This window comes from Portunus trituberculatus, chromosome 46 (genome assembly GCF_017591435.1).
Source record: "Portunus trituberculatus isolate SZX2019 chromosome 46, ASM1759143v1, whole genome shotgun sequence".
In the NCBI taxonomy this organism is placed as follows: Eukaryota; Metazoa; Arthropoda; class Malacostraca; order Decapoda; family Portunidae; genus Portunus; species Portunus trituberculatus.
The window spans coordinates 31,988,039-31,993,990 of record NC_059300.1 but is presented as its reverse complement, the minus strand read 5'-3'; the positions used below and the strand labels follow the sequence as shown (position 1 = coordinate 31,993,990).

The following is a 5,952-nucleotide window of genomic DNA, read 5'->3' as shown; positions in this document are numbered from 1 at the left end:
GTTACTATTACTACTACTACTAGTACTTTTGCTACTACTACTGTTGCTACTGCTACTACTATTACTATTACTATTACTTCTACTGCTATTGCCACAACAACAAAAACACTACTGGTATTACACCATCACAAACAACAGAAATAACTACTGCTACTGCTATTGCTACTACTACTACTACTACTACTGCAAATGCTGCTACTACTTCTACTTCTGCTACTACTACTACTACTGCTACTACTACTACTACTATTACTATTACTACTACTACTACAAGGAAAAAAATAAATACGATTAAAATAAAGCCTTTGAGAAAATTAATAAAAAATGCAAGACCTAAAAGTAAAGAAAGAACAGAGAAGGAAAAAATATATTAAAAGTAAGAGAAAAGAAGAAAAACAAGATAGAAAACGGAGCAAGGAAGTACCAAAGAAAAAAATGAAGAAAAAATAGAAAGAAAAGAGAATAAAAGAAAAGAAGGAAGGAAGAAAATAGATAAAGAATGGTGAAAGGATAAACCGAAGAAAAAAGTAAAGAAAAATAGAGAGAAAAAGCAAACGAAAGGAAAAAGAAAGGAAGACAATAGTGAACAAGTAGCAAATTTTTTATCTGTTTATAATGAGACCAATTAGATGACTTTCCTTCCTTTCTTCCCTCCCTCCCTTCCTCTTTCCCTCCCACTCTCTCTCTCTCTCTCTCTCTCTCTCTCTCTCTCTCTCTCTCTCTCTCTCTCTCTCTACTTCCTCCAACACTCTCTCACTCCCTCTCTCTCTCCTTATCTCGTGTCTTCAGCCAGGTAAGCCCAGGTAATCAAGGTTCCAATTAGCCCACCATTCGACAGGTGTAATTAGGACACATGCTGGCTGATTGAATGGCCAAGTTTTATTACCAAATCATCGTTAGAAATTACACAGCATCTCAGTAACGCATGTACTAACACACACACACACACACACACACACACACACACACACACACACACACTGTAGTATTAAATCGAAAGTGGACACAACTGTAATATATCTGAGAGAGAGAGAGAGAGAGAGAGAGAGAGAGAGAGAGAGAGAGAGAGAGAGAGAGAGAGAGAAGGTGAGGCATACATGAAGGTAGGCAGGCAGGGAGAGACAGACTGTGAGGGAAGAACAAACAGAGAGACAGACACACAAACAGGTACAAACACACACATATACAGACACACATCCAGCCAGCGAGCCAGACACAGATACACACACACACACACACACACACACACACACACACACACACACACACACACACACACACACACACACACACACACACACACACACACACACACACAAATATATCAAATTGGTCCTGAATTCAACGTTCACAATTTTTACTCTAGAAATGAAATGTAAGAAAAAATATATGTATAAAAATATCGACGAGAAAAAAACGTCTAGACATTGATAAATATTTTTTTAATATTTTTCGTATTAATTCATTCAACACATTTTTTTTTTTTTTTTTTCAATGGCCATGAACTCTCACACCTCTCTCTCTCTCTCTCTCTCTCTCTCTCTCTCTCTCTCTCTCTCTCTCTCTCTCTCTCTCTCTCTCTCTTATCCTATTAAACATAATTTCCATTCACTCTCACCACAACGAAAAGAAAATAAATATTTTTTAAGGGAGAGGTTTTAAAAGGAGGAAGAGGAGGAAGAGAAAGAGGAAGAGGAGGAGGAGGAGGAGGAGGAGGAGGAGGAGGAGGAAGAAGAAGAAGAAGAAGAAGAAGAAGAAGAAGAAGAAGAAGAAGAAGAAGAAGAAGAAGAAGAAGAAGAAGAAGAAGAAGAAGAAGAAGAAGAAGAAGAAGAAGAAGAAGAAGAAGAAGAAGAAGAGGAGGAGGAGGAGGAGGAGGAGGAAGAGGAAGATGAGGAGGAGGAAGAGGAGGAGGAGGAGGAGGAGGAGGAGGAGGAGGAGGAGGAGGAGGAGGAGGAGGAGGGTGCTTTCAAACTGCAGGTGTCATTTACATATAGATGAAACCATGAACAGGTGTATGAGTGAAAAAGTGAATTTCGATATATTGAGATATTTTTTCCTCTTTATTGATATTTTTCAGAGAGAGAGAGAGAGAGAGAGAGAGATTTAGCTTCCTCTCTCTTTCTCTTTCTCTCTCTCTCTCTATTTTTCGCAGACACATGACTAAAATAAATGAATGAATGGCCAATGGATGGACAGACGAACACATCTCATGCATTTTTCAGATACAAATACAAACTGGACGGAGAGACAACCACACACACAAAAAAGACCCCCAAAAAAACACACTTTCCACATTTATCTGTACCAATCTATCCTTTTGTTCCTGCACTTTAGTTCCCTCCCTTACTCTCTTTTCCCTTCCCATTCTCTCATTTGCTTCCCCTCTTTGTTTCCTTATCCCTCTCCTCCCTCTTTCTCTCACTCTCATTCTCTCATTCCTCCTTCAGTCTCTCTCCCTCTCGTGAACCACAAATCCTCAATTCTAGTGTAATATGGACATTAATTGGTAAAATATGAGTGTCTGTAAGAGAGGAAGGAGTGGAGAGGAAGAAGGAAGAGAGACAGAGAGAAGGACGCAGTAGGAAGTGATGAAATGAAGGAAGGAATAAATGAGAGAAGAAGGACGGTATGGGATAATGGAAAGCAGGAAGAGGGTGAAGATAGAGAGTAATAAATGAAGTAGAGGAGAGAAGGGAAGTACGATTAGATGGAAGGAAAGAAAAAGAAGGTTGAAGATAGGGAAAGACAGAAAAAAAAGAAGGCAAGAAGGAGAGAAAGAAGAGCAGGTAGAGAATAATGAAAGGAATGAATGGAGCAAGGAATGATTGAAGGAAGGAAGGAGAGAGAGAGAAAGAGAGAGGAACAAGTAGAGAAAGATGGAGGGAAAAAAGGAGAAGCAAGGCAGAGTGCAAATAAATAGTAGGGAAGAAGATAAGATAGAAAATAGAGAATGATAGAAGGAAGGAAGGAAGAGAAAGGGGACCAAGTAGAGAGTAATGGAAGGAGGGAAGAAATGAGAAACAAGGCAGAATACAGCTGAGCATTAGAGAAGAAGAGAAGGTATAGGGAATGATAGAAGCAAGGAAGTAGGAGGAAGAGAAAGAAGAGCAAGTAGAGAGTGAAGGAAGGAAGGAAGGAAGGAGTAGGTAGACAGGTGCAGGTGAGTTAATTGGGCGTGATTGGCAGTGAAGTGAGGCAGGTGTTTCTCAAAGGCAGGTACAGGTCAAGTGAGCATCCCTGGTGTCACGTATTGGTGGTGGCTGCAAGGGACTATTGTGCTGGCTGCTGCTGTGTATTAATAGTGTTGCAGCTGTTGTGGTACTTGTAGTAGAAACAGTGGTGATAGTGGAGGTGGTGGTGGTGGTGGTGATAGCAGTTGTAGTTTCAGTGGTAAAGCAATACTTCTTGTGTTCTTGCTAAGTATCAATATTGTTGCAGTTGTTGTGGTACTTGTAGTAGAAACAGTGGTGGTGGTGGTGGTGGTGGTGATGGTGGTGGTGATAGCAGGTGTAGTCTTAGAAGTAATAGCAATAGTCCTCGTGTTTTGTTGCTTCTGTTTTTTGTTTTTTTTTCGCTGTTTTTTTTTTTTATGGATATTCTTTACCAGGTGAGGTGGTCGAGTGGTTAGGGCGTTGTGCTGCTAATTCAATCTGGTTTCCTATAGTCGAACAAAAGTGAAAGCGCATCGGGGTATTTTTACTTACTTGTTTATTCCATGCCCTGAAAAATAATGATAAAAATATGTAACTACTGTTTTTCTTGTTATTGTTGTCGTTCTTGCTGCTGCTGCTATTAACACAAGCACCGTCACTCTTGTTTTAACCATAGTTAACCCTCAAAGATTAGAAATAAGAATGGTAAAAAGATTAAAAATGTTTCCTTGCTTCTTTATCCCCAACCCTCTCTCTCTCTCTCTCTCTCTCTCTCTCTCTCTCTCTCTCTGTGTGTGTGTGTGTGTGTGTGTGTGTCTCATGCACACACACACACACACACACACACACACACACACACACACACACACACACACACAGCAACACCAACAAGGCTATTCGTGATCAGAGTCTCTCCTTTTCAGATGGATGGAAGAGGAGGAAGAGGAGGAGGCGGATATATATGAAAACTTGAGGCAAACTCGTGTTTTCCACAGGGAATAACCTTCATTGAATTTTAGAAACGTGAGAGAGAGAGAGAGAGAGAGAGAGAGAGAGAGAGAGAGAGAGAGAGAGAGAGAGATCCTAATGTGGACGTATGAGACAAAGGAGAAGAAAAGTAAAGAAGAAGAGGATTAGAAAAATAACAAAATAATGGAAGGCTGAAGAAGAGAAGGAGAAGGGAGGACGAACTTTGAGGAGACGGATTATAAGAGAAAAGGAAAAAAAAACCTGAGAAAAAAAAAAAGGAAGAAAATCACTCGACAGGAAAAAAAAGACAGAAAAACATTGGAGGAAATAAGAAGAAAAAACTGCAAAGAAAGAAGAAGTGAAAGTTGAAAATGAGAAAAAAAAATGGACGAGATGGAAAGAATATAAAAGAGGAAGAAAATATGAGAGTTGAGAGGGAGGGAGGGAGGGAGAATAGGAGGCAGGGAGAGAGAGGGAGGGAGGAATGGAAGAAGGGAGGGAGGAAGGGTGGGAGGGAAGCAGGGAATGAGGGTGGGAGGAATGGAGGGAGGAAGGGAGGGAAAGTAGGGATGGAGGGAAAAAGGAGGGAGGGATGGGGGAGGAAAGAGCATTTAATAAAGGAGTGTTCTGAATTATATATATATCTAAAAAAAAAATAGATAAAAAAAAAACTAATAAAAAAGACCAAATTTTACTGGTATAATATTTTCATTTTTTCAACTATTTTTTTTTTTTTTGGGGAACGGAAGAAGTTAATAATTCCCGGACCATAAGCGGCTGCCTGATATTAATTCTATGACTGATCCTCTGGCGGCACTGGTCTCCCCTCCGCCTCTCCTATGCCTCCCTCCCTCTCCCCTCAGCCGTTCTCCACCGCCCCCATCACTTTCCCACATTAGCGTCCCTCGGCCCTCCTGGTTAATAATTGAGTGATGTCGCTCCCACTGCCACTGTACTCAGCTTTCACCCTTGGTCTCACAGGCACTGCAGACCATTACGTGCGTCATGCCATTTGATAGTGCCAATAGTGAGTATTTCCTATGCTACTACTACTACTACTACTAATACTAATACTACTACTACTACTTTTACTATTACTACTACTACTACTACTACTACTACTTTTACTATTATTACTACTACTGCTACTACTAGTAATACTAATACTAATACTACCCTTACTATTACTACTACTAGTAATGCTGCTACTACTACTACTACTAATAATAATAATATTATTACTACTACTACTGCTGCTACTACTACTATCACTACTACTGCTATTACAACTATTGTTACTACTACTACTACTTACTACTACTACTGCTACTACTACTACTACTATTACTACCACCACTACTACCACTACTACTACTACTACTATTACCATCACACCACTACTACTACTATTACAATTATTCTTAATACGTATACTTATCTAAATAAGATACAGGCGAGGTGGCCGAGTGGTTAAGGCGTTGGACTGCTAATCCAATACGGTTTCCGTGCGTGGGTTCGAATCCCATCCTCGTCGAATCTATTAATTTCTTTCTTTTCTCTCTCTCTCTCTCTCTCTATCTCTCTCTCTCTCATACGAAACTCTAATGTTCTTTCCGCAGGTCAACCAGAGGATCATTACTGGGACAGGTGTGTGACAGGCTTGTAATGAATACCCCCACCTTATCCACCCCTACCCTCCCTCTCCTCCCAAGCCAACTGCAACTCAACCTTTTTTTCTCCTGCGGCGGAATATTGATGATTAAACTTTTATTTGTGTCTATATAACTTGGCGAACCTGGCCGTGTGACAGAGAGACGTGGGTGGAGGGTGG

General features: G+C 40.4%; 1 non-coding gene across 1 annotated transcript; it reads left to right on the top strand.

Moving 5' to 3' along the window:
- Positions 1-5,573: 5,573 nt before the first annotated feature.
- Trnas-gcu lies at positions 5,574-5,655 on the top strand. Its single transcript has one exon. It is a non-coding gene; the product is annotated as a tRNA-Ser (tRNA).
- Positions 5,656-5,952: the final 297 nt, after the last annotated feature.